This window comes from Littorina saxatilis, linkage group LG7 (genome assembly GCF_037325665.1).
Source record: "Littorina saxatilis isolate snail1 linkage group LG7, US_GU_Lsax_2.0, whole genome shotgun sequence".
In the NCBI taxonomy this organism is placed as follows: Eukaryota; Metazoa; Mollusca; class Gastropoda; order Littorinimorpha; family Littorinidae; genus Littorina; species Littorina saxatilis.
In genome coordinates this window covers 17685552-17704041 of record NC_090251.1, presented here as the reverse complement: position 1 = coordinate 17704041, position 18490 = coordinate 17685552, and the positions used below count along the sequence as shown (strand labels likewise).

At 39.6% G+C, this 18490-nt stretch overlaps 1 long non-coding RNA gene across 1 annotated transcript; it reads right to left on the bottom strand.

The window, feature by feature from the left end:
- Positions 1–808: 808 nt before the first annotated feature.
- Positions 809–10898, bottom strand: LOC138970829 (uncharacterized). Its single transcript, XR_011457083.1, has 2 exons — positions 10547–10898; positions 809–981 (listed from the first exon to the last, which is right to left on the bottom strand). It is a non-coding gene; the product is annotated as an uncharacterized lncRNA (long non-coding RNA).
- Between the last annotated feature and the right edge of the window lie 7592 nt (positions 10899–18490).

Below are 18490 nucleotides of genomic sequence, written 5' to 3'. Positions count from 1 at the left end.
TTCCTTATCTTCTCATCTTCTCCATGTTTTCAGCGTTTACCTCCCTTCCTTCGTATGGTGCACAGTAGTGTGAAGGGGGCATCTTCGGATATTCCCGGCGTTCTGTTACTATTTTTAGAAGGTCACCGCAGTGTCCAGAACGTAAATTGGACCCGTAAATTATCCTCACTGTAAAAGTGCAAAGGTCGAATCAATTTATAGCCACGCGAAAAATACACTGTCATCCCAGCAAACAATTTTACGTTGTATTCACGTTATATTCACGTTGGGTTACGTTGGGTTTACGTTGCGTTTCAACGTTTTTTTACGTAGATTTGTATGGACGAAATCACGTGGGAATAACGTTGGAAAACAACGTTGCATTTTACGTGACACCAACGTGAATGCAACGTGAATTATTGGTGGAGGTGGATTGTTCGTAAAAACATTACGTGAATTTTACGTTGTCACAACGTGAATTTTTGGTTGTGGTTGTGGTTTGGTTGAAATTGCGTTGCATTTTTACGTAATGTCCACGTGAATGGAACGTAAATTTTAGGTCAAAATTTAGCTCAAAAATTACGTGAATTCTACGTTGACACAACGTAAAAGTTGTGTTTTGGTGCATTTTTCCTGATAAAATTGACGTGAATTACACGTCGACACAACGTGAATTTTTGGTTGTGGTTGTGGTTTGGTTTGATTTTGACGTGAATGCAACGTTGAGAGTGAATGTAGGTTTTGGTAAATGTATCCACGCACACACACCAACTTTCACACTCAGTCACAGATCATAAGGACTATTACATGTAACACCATAAACTCAAGATACGATCAACAATTTTATTTCATAACAAAAACATGCATATTATGTTGCGGAGAAATTAAAAATGCACGCAGCTTAGCAGGGCAACAGCACAGCATATTCAATCGATTTCATTCTTTGTCCTCGTGGTCCTCTTCTCCCAGGCAGTCCTCGATGCGCCTCTTTGATGCTGGTCGCTAAACAAAGCAAAGACAGCACATTGATATTAGTGACACCAGAGCCTCCATAATGTCTGGAGTAGAAATACACATCTTTTCAACTTAGGTCACTTTTTAGTAACTTTCCACTGCCTACTATGTCTCTGGCCTACTGCCAACTGAGTGTTGACACTACATGTATTTCTTTTTAATATATGAAATAAAGCATTATGTCCCTTCTTCGAGCCTTGTTGTGTCAGATTTAGGCCGCAAGCCAAGACAACAAAAGTGTATTCCTTACATAAGAAATGAAGTATTTCAAACGAAAATTGATCGTTTCAGAACACAGAGGGTATTTTATTTGTATTTGCATCATTAAGACATTTGACCTGGAAGTGAAACTGTCTTTAATCTGTGTACAAGAATTAAATGTTTGTAATTGTCCAAACACAATTAACATCCGTTACTGCTATATATATATATATACGAATCACACACACACACACACACACACACTCACACACAAACTCACACTAGCGCGTCACCTTATTCCCACTACTATGAGTTATACACAACTACAATAAGCGATAAACGTTTCATATGCTGATCAGGATGCAATGAACTTTGACACGCTCCAATTAAAGCCCATTATAGGGGCCGGTGTCCGTCTCTCTCCTTGAGGATAAAAGGGCTCACAGCCTTTTCAACATTGTTATCAAAATCAAAGTCTTTCGGTAACCTGGAAAGCTCCTCGGAGCTAGTACTGTCTCAATTATCCACCGATCGCCGTAGGTCGAAGTTGAAGACTATCAAGTGTATGCATGTTGTAGAGGTGGGAGGTGCACAGAAAATGGAAGCAATCATTACAATCAAACTTTGTTTGTTAAATACACTACACCTTGTCATCGGAAACTAAAAGTTATTTGGTTTTGGCCTTTTTTTTTCACAGATTATACATTGTAAATGACAAAAAGCAAAATGAAGCAATACCAAATAAAAACAAAATGTTCAGAAACATACATGATACATGGGTAGTATCAAAACGGTTGGTTGGTTGGTTAACCTAAGCTTAACGTCCTCACAGAAACTAGTGCCAATTAGGGACATGAAGTGGTTATATGCTGGGACAAAACGGTTGGGAAAAAGGAGAACTTTAAAGTTGCCATCAAGCAAGAGAGGGATGGGTGGTTTCAACTTGCAAAGGTAATAAGAAAGCAGTGAGAGAGACAATTAAGGGCGACATGTGCGATCAAGTTGAATTTGAAAGTCCAGCACCTATAATTACAAGTTTTCCACGTTATATTTCCAGTGTTATCCATGCCAAGAAGGTTCCTTTTTTTCCAACCTTCATCTGTCCGACACGTGCGATCTCACTTTTTCAGTGAGTTATTTTTTCCCTTTAACATCTGGTTGCCAGACTTCCGTCAACCTCTTGTCAAATTTCACACTGTGATTCTCACGTATCTGATCGCTTCTTTAAGAGCACTTGACAGTGTCCAGTCAATCACTTCTTTCAGACGGGTCATAAAATTGCAAAGGCTCCTAAATGCCCCGCTCCTGTACAAACTGTGGGGGGAGGATCTATGGGGGGGGGGGGGGGGAGGGGGATCTTAGATTGAGAGGAGACGGAATGCATGGAACGGAATTTTTATGAATCGTTTTGTAGATTTTGTGTCTGGGGCATGTAAACAAAACAAAAATGAGCAAAATTCTGAGAGAAAAACGGGAGCTTTATCAAAGCAAATTTGTTTTACAGTTGTTGTGATTATTTAACGACAAGAGGAGACACAATACAATTTGTTATACTTTTGATTTCTAAGAGTTGAAATCAATTACGCAGATATATTATAAGTCTACAAAGCCATGACGGTGCAAAAACAGCATGATAGCATTTTTGAATATTTCACTAATCAGAGCAGCAGAATTCTAACTTCATTAACAAAATCAATCTAATCAAAGAATTTAGTAAGCACTGAAGGCATCGTGATCATTAAAAAATCTCACAACTTAAGAACATCATACCTCTGCATAAATTACGCTTATGCAGTATGTTTCTTCCGATTAATGCAAACACTTTTTTTTCGCAGAGCAGGGACCCGGCATTGATACCGTCACCTGAAAATCAGTGGCTGTGTTGTAAGACCTACATTTTGTAATTGACAATGACTTGAAAAGGCACGTACGTGTCCTATAGGAAAGGTAATACATGTACACTCAACGGTGTCTTTTGCACACTGCTATCTGACAAATTATTTAGAGCGGTCATCAGAAGCAGGCGACGATAGTCGAGTGATTTATTACCCACGGGGGGTTGAGGCTGCAGACAATTAACTGTGAACTGAGAAGGGGTAAGCGGTGGGGGCGGAGGGGGTTAAAAGGGGGAGGGAGTGGGGTGGCAGACATAAAATAATGAAAACTTGTTACGGTCCGACTTTGGGTTTGTTGTGTGTTGGCTACGCTGATGTTTCAAGTAGACTCACGTTCATAAGGGGGTGGGTAAATCAACATGGTCGGCAACTTTATGATCCAGGTCGACAAAAGACAGTCAAGTGTGTAATTAGCCAATCAGTCAGATGACATCAAGGTGTCAAGTTCTGAATTCTTCTCATACCACCGTTCCGACCTCATCTCTCGGACAAAAGTTGGACAACCAAGTTTTGGAAGAAATTTTCAAGGAAGAATGACATCACAGGTTTCTGGAAAGCAAGGATTCGGGACAAAAGAAAGAATAACTGACACAATAACACACACTCACACACACACACACACACACACACACACACACACACATACACAAACACAGGCACGAACTCAAACAAACACACTGGCACACCACACACACACTGACACCACACACACACACCGACACCACACACACACACACACACTCACACACTCACGCACGAACACACACATACAAACTTGCGCGCGCGCACTGATTTCTAAACAACAACAACAGTAAGCAGTGAACGATGCATATGCTAATCATGAGGCAAGAAATGAATGTGGCAAGTTTGATTCAACTTTGACCCGCTCTAAATCCCACGTTGTACACAGTCTGTCTCCCTGAGGATAAAAGGGCTCACAGTTTCCAAAACTTGTGATCAAAATCAAAGTCTTTCAGTAACCTGGAAAGCTACTTAGAGTGCTGTCTCAATTATCCCCCTATCGCCGTAGGTCGAAGTTGAGGACTATCAAGTGTATAGGGAGGGGTAGGGGGAGGGAGGAAGGTAATTGTTATTGTCGTGTAAAAGGAAATGATGGGTGGAACGCGCGGTGCAAGACAACTGCACCCCAAATGAGCCCGATTGCACCCCAACACCTCTGGGGTGCAATTGGGCTAATTTGTTTGGACAATACCAACCCATTCCACACCATCCCTTACAAGGCCTCAATTGGCTTATTCTTGAGACTCTAAAGATTTTTGGATAAAAACGATCTTCTTAGTGATAGGTAGCCAACATCAGCATGGTGATGAATCTGCTACGCTTGGGTGATGGTGGTTAAATGAATGATTTAGAAATTTTATTATAAAATAGTTCATGTATAAAGCAGTAAGATAATTAAAATGATCTACACGCAAACACCTTCACTGAACATGCATGAACTTGTGACCGAGGCACACCATGTAGTCTCTCAATGTCATGTCACCATTTTGCAGCTTTTGCCTCTGTTTGAAGGCAAAGCGGACTTTCCTGAGAGCATCGGACCTGATCAGAGCACGTATGTGCAATGTCCGCATTCTGATGTAGGTGTTTGCCTGTATGTTCAGGATCTGGTTCATGAATACAAACACGCTTTCTTTTATTTCGGCTGGTATCCTCTGTGTACATCTGCTTTTCATATATAATTGCTGGTTTGCCCCTCTCGCTAGTAGTTTCAACAAAATCCATCATCCAACTTTCAGTGTCTCAAAGGCAGAATGTGGGAATAGCACAACAGTTGTTGTAACGGACAAGAAAAGACGTGAGCACATGTTCAGCGCAAGTGGCAACCCATGTCCGCAACGTGATTTTCACTCAAAGCCACTCTGACGAACTCGGTAAGAAGGTAATACTTGTGAGGCCCTATAAGGGTTATGGTTCTCCAAAAAAACCATGATGGGGTGTAATTGGCCACATTTTTTTCGGGGGGTGCTATTGGGCAAGTTTGTGCTTGGGGTGCAATTGTACTGTAGCCGGAACGCGGATATCCGTGGGATGTTCAGACATGGAAATTGCTCAAAATAACGATTATCTATTAAACTCATAGCTCAAGGATTTCCATTAAGTACTTTTACCCCGCGTTGTACTTGAAGTCCGACACCGAGTGTGAAAACGATCGTTCAATAGTCCAATTACATATTTCTGCCCCTTTTCCCGTTTAACCCCCAAATAACAACAACTACAACAAAGACAGCAAGAGCGACGACGACGACAACAAAATGTTGGAACCAAATTGAAATCATTGCAAACAAGACACCAGTAAATGTCGGACACCTACATGGTGGTTTTCAAGTTCCTCATTTTGTTACATGTCCCCATACAACACTTTACCTATTGATTTTGTTATTTGGTTAGTTAATTTGAAATTAATGTTAAAGTTCCTAATTTGTTATCTAAATTTCGCCATAACGCATTTATTAACTCATTCATTTATGAACTTATTTATGTATCATTTCCCTATTCGTCTATTTGTTTATTTTTTTTATTTCAGTTATTTCGGCATGTAGGTATTTCGGTTGTAAGCAATTCAGTTATAATAAAACAAATTCACCCATTATTAGAAAGGAGAAAACAAATTGGAATGTCGGGTGCACATTCCAAGTTGATCCCTTTTTTAACTAATAATAGCGCGCGTTATTACTAACAATGCTCTTGTACAAGCTTATAAAATATAAAGCCCACATGTTAAAATACCTTGACAACTACAAAGTGGGAAATTACAACGACGGTCAACAGTCAGAGTTATATATTGCTTGCAAGCCTGTCCGCCCTGTATCCAAGATATCCCCCATGCACTGGCATGGTCCTAAGAGGACACACTTATTACTCAACAGTAAATTCCAGTAAGCCTTTAGTCGGACTCTGTCATTTGTATGTTTGTGAATGTCACAGAAAAAAACCACAACTCCCAAGATCACGGAAGCATGATTAACCATTCAGTCAATTCAAGGGAATGCACGCTGAAAACGTCCGCTTTCATTTCACCTAAGAGGGGGAGGAAGGTGTTTTGTTAATTTTCTATTGCTGGTACTCGCACGTGTCCAAAGTGTGTGGGAAAAAGATCAAGTCGCGTAAGGCGAAATTACTACATTTAGTCAAGCTGTGGAACTCACAGACTGAAACTGAACGCACTGCATTTTTTCCCAATGACCGTAGTCCGCCGCTCGTACAAAGGGCGGTGAAATTAACGACCCTGTTTAGCGCGGAAGTGGTTGCGCTCTGTTGCATAGCACGCTTTTCTGTACCTCTCTTCGTTTTAACTTTCTGAGCGTGTTTTTAATCCAAACATATCATATCTACATGTATATGGTTTTGGAATCAGGAATCGACAGGGAATACGATGAAATTGTTTTTAGATCGATTTCGGAAAATTAATTTTAATCATAATTTTTATATTTTTAATGTTTAGAGCTTGTTTGTAATCCAAATATAACATATGTATACGTTTTTGGAATCAGAAAATGACGAAAAATAAGATGAAAATGTTTTTGGATCGTTTGATAAAAAAATAATTTTAATTACAAGTTTCCGATTTTTAATGACCAAAGTCATTAATTAGTTTTTAAGCCATCAAGCTGAAATGCAATACCAAAGTCCGGCCTTCGTCGAAAATTGCTTTGCCAAAATTTCAATCAATTTGATTGAAAAATAGTGGTTTCGCTGTGCTGCATAGCACGCTTTTCTGTACCTCTCTTCGTTTGGTTTAAACTGTTTTATTCAACATTTGTGCATTATTTACAAATAAAAAATGCATATAGAGTAAACAACACAAGCATAATGCTTATAGTGGTGTTTAAAGTTTTCTAGAAAAATACATATAAATGGCGGCTATTGTACAGTTAAATGAAGAGCAAGCAAACACGAAAAGAAAATTGAATGAAAAATGTACATCAAAACAAAAATCCGTTTTAGAATACATATATTATATTTTTCGTTTTAACTTTGTGAGCGTGTTTTTAATCCAAACATATCATATCTATATGTTTTTTTGAATCAGGAACCGACAAGGAATAAGACGAAATTGTTTTTAAATCGATTTCGGAAATTTGATTTTGATAATAATTTTTATATTTTTAATTTTCAGAGCTTGTTTTTAATCCAAATATAACATATTTATATGTTTTTTGAATCAGATAATAACGCAGAATAAGATGGAATTGTTTTTGGAACGTTTGATTAAGAAAATAATTTTAATTACAAGTTTCCGATTTTTAACGACCAAACTCACTCATTAGTTTTTAAACCACCAAGCTGAAATGCAATACCGAAGTCCGGCCTTTGTCGAAGATTGCGTGGCCAAAATTTCAATCAATTTGATTGAAAAATGAGGGTGTGACAGTGCCGCCTCAACTTTTACAAAAAGCCGGATATAACGTCATCAAAGGTATTAATTGAAAAAAGGAAAAAAAAAAATCCGGGGATATCATTCCCAGGAACTCTCATGTAAAATTTCATAAAGATCGGTCCAGTAGTTTAGTCTGAATCGCTCTACACACACACACGCACAGACACACAGACACACACACACACACACATCACGACCCTCGTCTCGATTCCCCCTCTATGGACATTCTGTGAGTTCGACAGCTTGACTAAATGTTGTATTTTCGCCTTACGCGACTTGTTTTTTGCTGTTTGTTTCTCTCTTTTTCTTTATTTTGTCTTATATGTCTGTAATGAACACTTTAAAATGAAGAGGAAAAACACTACCCACGATCCTCTCAACGAAACAGTACATTAAAAAACCTGCGCACGCGCACACACACACAAACACAACTTTTCGAGAAAACATTGGCTGTATTTTTTTTTTACCTAAGAAGAAATCCAACATGTGTTGTCCATATGATTTGCCCGTTCGGTTTTCTTTTGTTCTCATACGCGAGATGTCTCAAGAGGACCCATTTTGGCAAATTTTAGAGGAGGGGGGGGGGGGGGAGAGGGGGGGGAGCATGTCCGTAATTTTATTATCCAAGTGAACAAACGATCGACAAAAGCCCGACAAAAGACTGCCAAGTGCCGTAAATGAGTCAGGTAAGATCAAGGTGCGATTTTTGACTTGTACTTCATACCAGTTTTCCTCGCCTCTTCTCTCCTTAACAAAGGTCTAGCAACAAAGTTTGGGGGGTGTAATCTCATAAGGAGTGACATAATATCACATGCGAATATGAGGGAACGAGACAGAAGAATGAATAAAACAGCCGCTATTACGCTATCTGTGTTGTGGCTGGAAGAAAAAAGAAAAAGAAAGAATACCGTCCAACTAACACGAAGAAGAATGGGAAAAAATCTTAAATAAAGGGAGAGGTACAAAGGTTGCGATTCATCTCGGCTAGATATTATTCACGATTTTTGTAAACATACATGTAGTAAACCTATACTCGCATCAGACACATATTTTACATGTATCAGCATCCTACATTTTGTCCGTGTCTGCCTTCTGGCCGGGTTTGCGATTTCTACATATTATATTCATGTGTTCTTCTCTCTGACAGTGCGGGCTCAACTTTTACAAACGGGAAAATATGACATCAAATAACGCTATCAAATATCGGAGAACAGCCACACAAGCGAATGCTCTCAAGAATATGTAAACCAATGTTCATCAAAATCCGTCAGGTAGCACACACACCCACACACACACACACACACACACACACACACACACACACAGTCCGAGTATGTCATTACTTGAATGGGGTGTGCACGTTAAAGATCCCACGATTGACAAAAGGGTCTTTCCTGGCAAAATTGTATTGGCATAGATAAAAATGTACACCAAAATACCCGTGTGACTTGGAATAATAGGCCGTGAAAAGTAGGATATGCGCCGAAATGGCTGCGATCTGCTGGCCGATGTGAATGCGTGATGTATTTTGTAAAAAAAATTCCATCTCACACGGCATAGATAAAAATCCCTGCGCCTTGAATATGTGCGCGATATAAATTGCACAAAATAAAAATACAAAAATAAATAAATAAATCCCTGCGCTTAGAACTGTACCCACGGAATACGCGCGATATAAGCCTCATATATTGATTGATTGATTGAATCAGTGAATGTGAAAAGACTATGGGTAGTCGTCTAAGACAGGTTAAAATCAGTCTAACGAATGACTACACAAACCTGCATGTGTCAGGTTTTAATTTTTGTTTGTTTGTTCTTTCTTTATTTTGTTTTGTTATTTCGTACGTTCGTTGATAAAATGCCGTCCCAACCTGCCGCCCACACACACACACACCACACACACACACACCCATTATAATCCCCCCTCCCGAATCCCCTCCCCCATTCTCCACCCGATAGCTCCTCTTTGTCTCACTCTCTCCTCCTTACAAATAACAATTTGATACGTTCATCTTTAATCCACCCCCCTCCCCGAATCACCTCCCCATTCTCCACCCGATAGCTCCTCTTTGTCTCGCTCTCTCCCCCGGTGTGACGTTTTCATCTTTCGCCGTGTTGATATTTCGCTTCTCGGCCTCGTTGAACTAGTATAAACTCTACACTGAACAAAAAACCACCCTACGATATAGTACTGATGAGCGACCTTGTGTACCTTACATTCATGGGGCCAAATTTGTCCAACCAATTTGTTTTATTTAACTTAGAAATTTGATTCATCCTAAAATGTTTCCTTCTTACTCAAGGGACGTAACCACTCAGTACACGTTTTCGAAGAATTAGATTTTGGGGTTGAAATCTATTAAATTTTACCACCAATTTTCTTCACATGCAAGAAACTGACATGCTTTTCGTCCTTAAATAATTTCGCTTCTTAATTTTACCAGGAAACAACATTTCAGTCTTGAGTATATGTCGAGGGGGAAATATGTACACAGGCGAAAGATTGAAATCGTGACACCGGCAGGGTATCTCGGCTGCCTACTTGAGTGAGTAACAGAACAGGTCGACAAAAGACAGTCAAGTATGTAATGAGCCAATGTGTCAAGTTCTGAATTCTCCTCATACCACTGTCCGCTGGGCAGATTCACTTGAACTTGAAGCAGCTTGTCTGGATACATCGTCCTCCCTCAAGATCGTAAAATGCCCAATTAAGTACTTGAGATATCAATGGCCGCCCCCGCTTTCAGTCTCATGCACTGAGCTAGTCTGATTAAACAGCTTTCTAAAGGTTGCGTCCGTCTATGTGAAACGTGTTTTTCCTTTGTGTTCCACTGCTTGTGACCCATTGTTTCGCTATACTGACTCAAAAGTTGAGTCTAAAAGAATGTGTATCCCTTGATCTGAGTTAGGGCTGACATTGTGACTATTGGAAAGACCCGCCATCTTTGGCCGGTCCGTTTCCAATCATGGTCTCGACAATCAAGTAATCTGTGCAAGTGTACATGGAGTACAATAAGTGATAACGTCTCATGTAGAACAACTGAAAACAACTTACCTTCGAGTTGATTACGATGAATATTTTAGTCCTGAAAGTGTTCATCAAAGTTGAAAACCAAATTTGGGATACACAAAGTCGACCGTGGCCATCACCGGAGAACACTGTCGGTTAGTAACGCGTCTTTTTTGGGGAGGGAAAGTTTCGCACTCGCAAATCCATTTAACTCAGCAAATTCCTTGAAACAATATGCATTTATGTTATACTCTTTTCGTCTTACACAATTAGTGAACCTCTATGTTTGACCGAACATTAATTGAATAGAATATTACGAAACTAAAAATGCAGGTGAAAAAACCGAAATGATTGACAAAGTTTCGACGTTGTCTCTCTCTCTGTCTCTCTCTGACTCTCTCTGTCTCCCTCTCTCCCCTCTGTCTCCCTCTCTGTCTCTCTCTATCTCTCTCTCTCCCTCTCTGTCTCTATCTGTCTGTCTGTCTCTCTGTCTGTCTCTCTCTCTCTCTTTCTCTCTCTCTCTCTCTCTCTCTCTCTCTCTCTCTCTCTCTCTCTCTCCCGACCCCCAGCCCCAATTTTTGGAAGGTTAGAAACTAGAGGACGTACATTTCTGTACAGTCACCATAAAATCTTCATTATGAATGCAAAAATGTTAACAAAATCGGCAAACCATAAAAGAACATGAAAAAAGGAAAGAGGTGCATTTTAAGGCTGTTGGGTACTGGCTCTCAAAATCCGTTCAGCAGAATGAGTTCGCATGTAACTGAAACTATTCTTAAAAGTTACTTGGTGATTTTAAAAGCTTGATAACACAAGTCCCATGATTTTAGACATACTACAATGCCTTTAATCGAAGAAAGTTTGCGTTCTTGGCCGAGTCAATGCAGCTGGCTCGAAAATCACCTCCCTTGGACGCGTGACGTCTATAGCGGAATCGGCCGGGTGGAACGGCGCTCTCTTATGCCGTGCAATGGGCGCAATCGGGTTGTCTAGTCATGTCCTCAAGAATACTTCAAAGGTAGGTCAAGAGAAACTAAGGACGGGGTGCGAGGGTGACTTCTCCCAGGTTGTAACATTTCAAACAATAAATAACGGAGTTCATAACATGTATTCTGCTTCCTTCCTGCTTTTTCAGGTGTAATTCCCACTTGAACCCTGTTTTAGTTCAACTTATTGGCAGATATATTGTCACGCGCCGAGGGACACAAACACACACTCACGCACGCACGCACGCACACACACACACACACACACACACACACATACACACACAACCACCCACAAACACACATACACAAACTGATGTGACACACACACACATACACAAACTGATGTCACACACACACACACACACACACACACACACACACACACACACTAACACGTGTACACACACACACACACACACACACACACACACACACACACACACACACACACGCGCACGCACGTATAGACAATCACAGAGATTAGGTTCATGTATTCTGCCCCCCTCTCGCCAATTTACAAAATACAACAAGAGGTTTGATGAGCACAGTAGATCAACTTAAAACGTACACAATTATATTTTTAACATTACTTTTCAATTCTCGTTGATGCATTAATGATGCCAGAAAATGTAACCGGACGCATTTGGAACGCCAAAGCAATTAAATACATTGCGCGGTACATCGGCGCTTAATTTCATAACGTCTGACTGAGTCATTTGTTATTCGGTGATAGTTTCGCACATATCTATCTCCTGTATTTGAAAATCTGTTCACCTTACGTAATTTTCAAAGGTACATTTCTTTGATAAACGATACGAAACCGTGCAGGTGAAAAATTGGTAATGACTGACGTAGGATTCGTTGTGGATTTCACGTTGAGGGCACGTTGGCGATCAATCAAACCCCAACGTTGTGTGTTTACGTTGAAACTACGTTGTAGGAACGTTTGTTGTATCAAACTAACTTTTGTTTTTAAATCACGTGAATTTCACGTGAAAATCACGTGAGTATACCAACGTTGTTCGAACACCAGAAAATCACAATAATACAACGACGATTTTACGTTGCTTTTTAAGGTGGAATCCACGTGAAATTTACGTTATGTACCAACGTGTAAAAAACAAAAAAACACAACTGTAACGCAACGTTGCTTTCACGTTGTGTTTTTTGGTTGGATCCACGTAAATTTCACGTAATCTTCGCAACATTTGTAAGACACCAAAATGCAACGTGAAATTCACGTAAAATTTACGTTGTATTACAACGTCGAAAGAACACCAAAATCTCACAATGACACAACGTTGGTTTTACGTTGCGTTTTTTGGTTGGCTCAACGTAAATTTCACGTAAAGTTCGCAACGTTGCTAATGACACGAAAAATTCACATTTTCGCAACGTCGTATTTACGTTGTGTGTTTGCTGGGATCTATCTCTCTATAGATACGGCTTCTCTGTGTTTGTGTGTGTATGTGTGTGTGTGTGTGTGTGTCTCTATGTGAGCAACACCTGTGCATTGTTCAGTTCTGTTTGTGATGTGGTCTGGCGGCTTTTGTGTAATTTTATGTACTGGCCTTCCTTTGAGAAGCCATAACAGTTCAAAAGGGCTTAGAGATAAGCTCTAACTTGCTCAGTTCTGTTTGAGTGGAGTTCGCCTCCAAAGGTGATTAACACGGTTACATTCGTCGACAAGGATGGGACTCGATATGGTCAGGAATGGCATTATGGCCACTGAATCATTTTCGTGCTGTTCCCATTCCACGAATCTGGGAGGGACCTAAGCTTGGCGGGTCCATTGTTCGGACCCGGCGAAGCCGGCGTACGGCTCTAAGTACTTCTTCCCGGCGAAGCCGGCTATCCGGCGAAGCGGGTATTCATTCTAGTAATTCATATGTTTGTGATGGGTTATCCAGAATAATCCCCTCTACAGCTAACAGAGACAAAGAGGCAGGTCATGGGATAAGCGATGTTTCCCACCGAAGTCATAATATGCATGTGACAATGTTAAATCTGTTATACTGGTTTTCATTGAAAAATTGTATCTGAAACAGATCTGTGCCAAAATTGTCCCGGTACGATTGACGTACACGGAGTTATTTCCACTGGTCCTCTTGTATGTGTATGAAATCGTTTTAAACTGCATATATTTCATATGCGTCAAAACATTCTATGTCCGGTTATGATTGTTGAAAGTCATTAACAGTATCTCTACCGCAACACGGTGGCCTAGTGGTAAGGCGTCCGCCCAGTGAGCGGGAGGTCGTGGGTTCGAACCCCGGCCGGGTCATACCTAAGACTTTAAAATTGGCAATCTAGTGGCTGCTCCGCCTGGCGTCTGGCATTATGGGGTTAGTTCTAGGACGGGTTGGTCCGGTGTCAGAATAATGTGACTGGGTGAGACATGAAGCCTGTGCTGCGACTTCTGTCTTGTGTGTGGCGCACGTTAAATGTCAAAGCAGCACCGCCCTGATATCACCCTTCGTGGTGGACTGGGCGTTAAACAAACAAACAAACAAAAAACAGTATCTCTCTGTCAGTCTGTGTATCATTGATTTTCTTATTGCTAGATTTGACTCTGGCATGATTGACTGATTGGTTGATTTTGATTGATTGATTGATTAATTAATGTGTGGACACACACACACACACACACACACACACACACACACACACACACACACACACACACACACACACACACACACTAACCTTGTCCTGGTGATGACTGCCATATCAACGGAAAAAGCACGAAAGATGTTAAAAAGGTTGCAAAGATGTTCAACCAAAGTCCGAAGGCAAACATCCTCCTTAAAACAATAGTACAAGGCGTGATAGAATGGCAGTTGGCGTTTGTTGAGTCCTGACATTGACTCCTGATCTGTTTTGTCTGTCCGTATCAGTTTCGGTCAGTCTGTCTGTGTGGGTTTTTGTTTGCACCACAATATTTTCATTGTTGTATCAACGGCTGGCTGGACGATAATGGCTTTATCCGGTAGCACAGAGAGAAACACGCATCCAGCACAGCCCTACCCAGCGCATGCACAGGCCTATCATCTTACAAGCTACCAACACTTCTCATTGTCTCTGTCCACGCCCGTTTGCAACCGCTTACCTCCCTTCTCCTAATAAACAGAACATTGGGCGACACAAAACCAAAGACAATATTAAACTTTCCCAATCAAGAGGGAATTCTGGGTAGGGAAATCCCTTCTCTGTTAAATGACGTAAGTGCGCGTCGGTGATTGGTCTACTCGTTTCGGTGATGGTAGTGCCACGCTGGATGTCAGTGCTTTTTGACTTTGCTTCCAAAATACAAATTGAAGGGTAGAATACTGAGGGGCAGTCATCAAGTGTAGGTAACTCAACCCGTGAGATCGATGGCGAGTAGGCTAGAGCAAAAAAACTTCGAAAAGAGCGGCTCGGAAACCGACGAGTTGAAAACGGACCCCCATGCTCGAGAACTCACGAGTATGTTTTATTGTTCTTATTTGTGTTTTTTGAGGTTGTTGTCATATGTTTTTCTGGTTGTTTTAAGAGCAGATGAACCACACTTTTCCATCCATTGTAATTAATTGTATGGACAATAAATGATCTTATGTCTTATGTCTTATCTAACTCTAGCCTCGAAGAAACATGTTCTCGTGTTTACCGTATTTGACAGGTAGCCACACTAGCCCAGATGATCAAGTGCCTGATCCCAAATTTGGTAACTCGAGTTCGAATCGCATCACAAAGAAACATGTTTTAACATTTTTTTTCAATTTTCTTTGTCTTTTTCTAAACAATAATTATTACTTCTTTTATTTCCTTCCGTTTGTTTTCATTCTAAAGCTTTTGACTGGTGTGTGGAAGACGAAATTAATTGAAGGATTGCACAATTATAGAGTGCTTCCCTTGAACGTTTTCCCGGAATTTCCCTTTTATTTATTTAGTAGTATCGGCTTTTACGGTAAGGGCACTGCATGGATCACCGCGCGTCCACTCAGTTTAATAATGAACTTCTGGTGCATATTAATTCCCAAAGCTTAGAGGTACTCCCCTTCTAATGTAAACCGTCTTTGTAAATCACGGTATATTCTTCTAGAAAATGACTACCTTGGAGAAAGATATCCTTCCATTTTGACACATACGATGTTTGCAATTTATTTTTTATTTTATTTTTTTATTGATTGATTTTTTTAATTTATTTTCGCTGAATATTTGTATTTCTAACAACTTTGTCATTGTGCAAAGTTATGTCAGAGAAAAGCAACAATCAGACTCCATACAAGCAGCCAAGATGTTGGATTTCGGAATGTGTAACAGTCCAGGGATGCATGTATCCGATATGCAAGCTTGGGCAGATCATTTCATAGGGGTGCAGTCGGTCGACTACACGGAAAGAGCGACTTTAAGAAATTAGTTCATCGACAATGTCCAAATCAGGACAGGAAGCAGCCATGCAGGCAGTTGGATGTGGTATGTGTAGCAGTGAAAGGCTGCTCTTATCTGAAGTACCAACTTGTGCAGATTTGTTATGCAGTGACCCAAACTGTTTTGACGGGAAGGACTTTGCCTTTAAAGCAACAACACGATAACGTTTGTCTGCGTGGAGCTGATAAATATTGATTTTATGGTTTGTATAGTTGTGCATCACTGTCTATCGTGTGAGTTTTACATGTTTTGACTCGCAGGCGATGAGTCGCTGGATATGACTGCGAGTCAGTGAAATTGTGACAGAGTCGAATTCATGTAAGACAGACATGTAAGTGGACAGACAGGCACTTATTTTAACATTTTCCAAGAATCTCGAGGGATTAAATGGTAAATTGTATAACGCTCAAACACTGATTTTAAGGTATTACTGGTGTATTGTGATATCTTTATAGACCCCTTTATCGAAGCGTATATATATCTTATATCTTAGATCTGAGATACTTTTTCTTAAACCCTTTTTTTCAACCCCTCTTTGAGACAAAGACACACTATGACTAACACCAACATAAACACAGACATACACACAAACAAAAACAGTCAAACACAGTCAAACACAATCACACACACACACACACACACACACACACACACACACACAAACACACACAAACAAGCACACACACACACGCATGCACACACGCAAGTACGCACGCACATATACAGTGCACACACATACACAGCACATATACACCTCGTACACACAGCTGTCATATATATATCCATATTCATCGGTCAGTCCAAAGCACGTAAGATAAGATTGGTAGACAAAAAGACGCTTTATTAAAAAAAAATTAAAGTTGTGACACTGATGCAGGTGTGTAATAAAATACATGGTACCTTTTTGTTACAATTGGTACGTGAATGATACCTTAAAAAAATCACAAGTAAATAAAAGAACATGTATCATACTCGGGAATTTTTTTCAAAATAATACGATTTAATTATTTGGCAACAATTCAATTTTCGATTTTCAACACCAAACATTATTAAGTTCACCGTTAACTTTATCTGTTGATCAAAATATACCCAGATTAAAAATAATCGACATTTTGCCAGAACACAATAAGAAGTGGACAAAGAAGAAAAAAATTCTATATTATCAACACTACTAAGTACTACAATATGAACAAAATTTTTTCTCCACAACTTCATTTTCCATTTTCATTTGTGGGATAAATATTGTGCAGTAACTTTCACTGAAGTTCACAAAGCCGTGTCTCTGTTGTCGATTCAAAACTGATCAATCAATCTTTCTTATCAATTTCATAATTAAACGTTCTCATCCACAAACCAGTAGAGCCCGGTTCAACACATTTCATTTTTACTAACTCTTTCCTTAACTATTGTGCTCTACATAGTTATTTTTTAACCGATTACCTCCCTTGCGTTTATCATCTTATTTACAACTTTCATAACAAGTGAACGAACCATGTTATATTCCATCATTCTCCTTAGTGATTTTCCTGTAAAAACAAAAAAAGAACACAAATAAACTGATATGTAACAAACTTTTCTTCTTCCAAACTTAGCCAACAAACTACTGCGACCAATTTTGCACCCAAATTTATTCTCGTGTAACTTCATTCACTTTCTATGCCAGTTAAGACCGTTCATAACACATCATGTACACTAACAAGGTCCTATTTACCCATTCTTCAAAATACAATACATTGCCAGCATTTACAAAACAATCGTATTATTTTGATTGGTAAAATATGTTCATAAGAAAACAAAGGGGTCAAACCATCTTTTCGTCTTATTTGATAAACAACCGCAGATCAGGAATATTTATTTTGATAATAAATCAATCATGGTATAATGACAGGTGAAAACGTTATTGTTAAAGTTGAATGATTATTTTTGAAACGTTTGTGCAGTTATCGGATATTTCGGTGACTGAACATGTAATTTGTTCTACTGTCAGATGTTTTATCATTATTTGCCTGAAACATGGTCATAATTATGTGAATTGGTTGGGTGAAAACATGATTAAACACGATTAAACGCCCCACAATGATGTGCCTGGCAAAGAAGGAAAACAAGCAATCCAAACAGTGGATGCTTAAGTTAATTTGAACCAAAAAAAGCAACATCAACATCTCCAATTCTGTCAATTCAATAATAACAAGTACATTAATTAACAACAACAGCAGAAACAACAACAAAGTAATTTAAGTATCAAAAACTGATATAAAGGAGATTATATTAAGTACAATATTTAATGAGATTATTCACGAGAAAGCATACAACACATAACAGGCTTGGCTTGTAGAGCCACCTCGACGAATTGCAAAACGAAAAAGTCTTCTTCGGACAATCACCATGTCCACTGCTGCTTGAAATGGTGTGGTGAGGCTTTCAAGAATGGTACTTGACGTCTAATGTTGCATGCTACATACATTTTGAAAGGAAGAAAAGTTGGCTTCATCAACAACACTATTATAGACCTACTTTAGAGTGTCAATTAGATAAGAATGCGCCAGATGATACTGTTTCAATATTTCAACAAAAACTAATCCACAAAGTA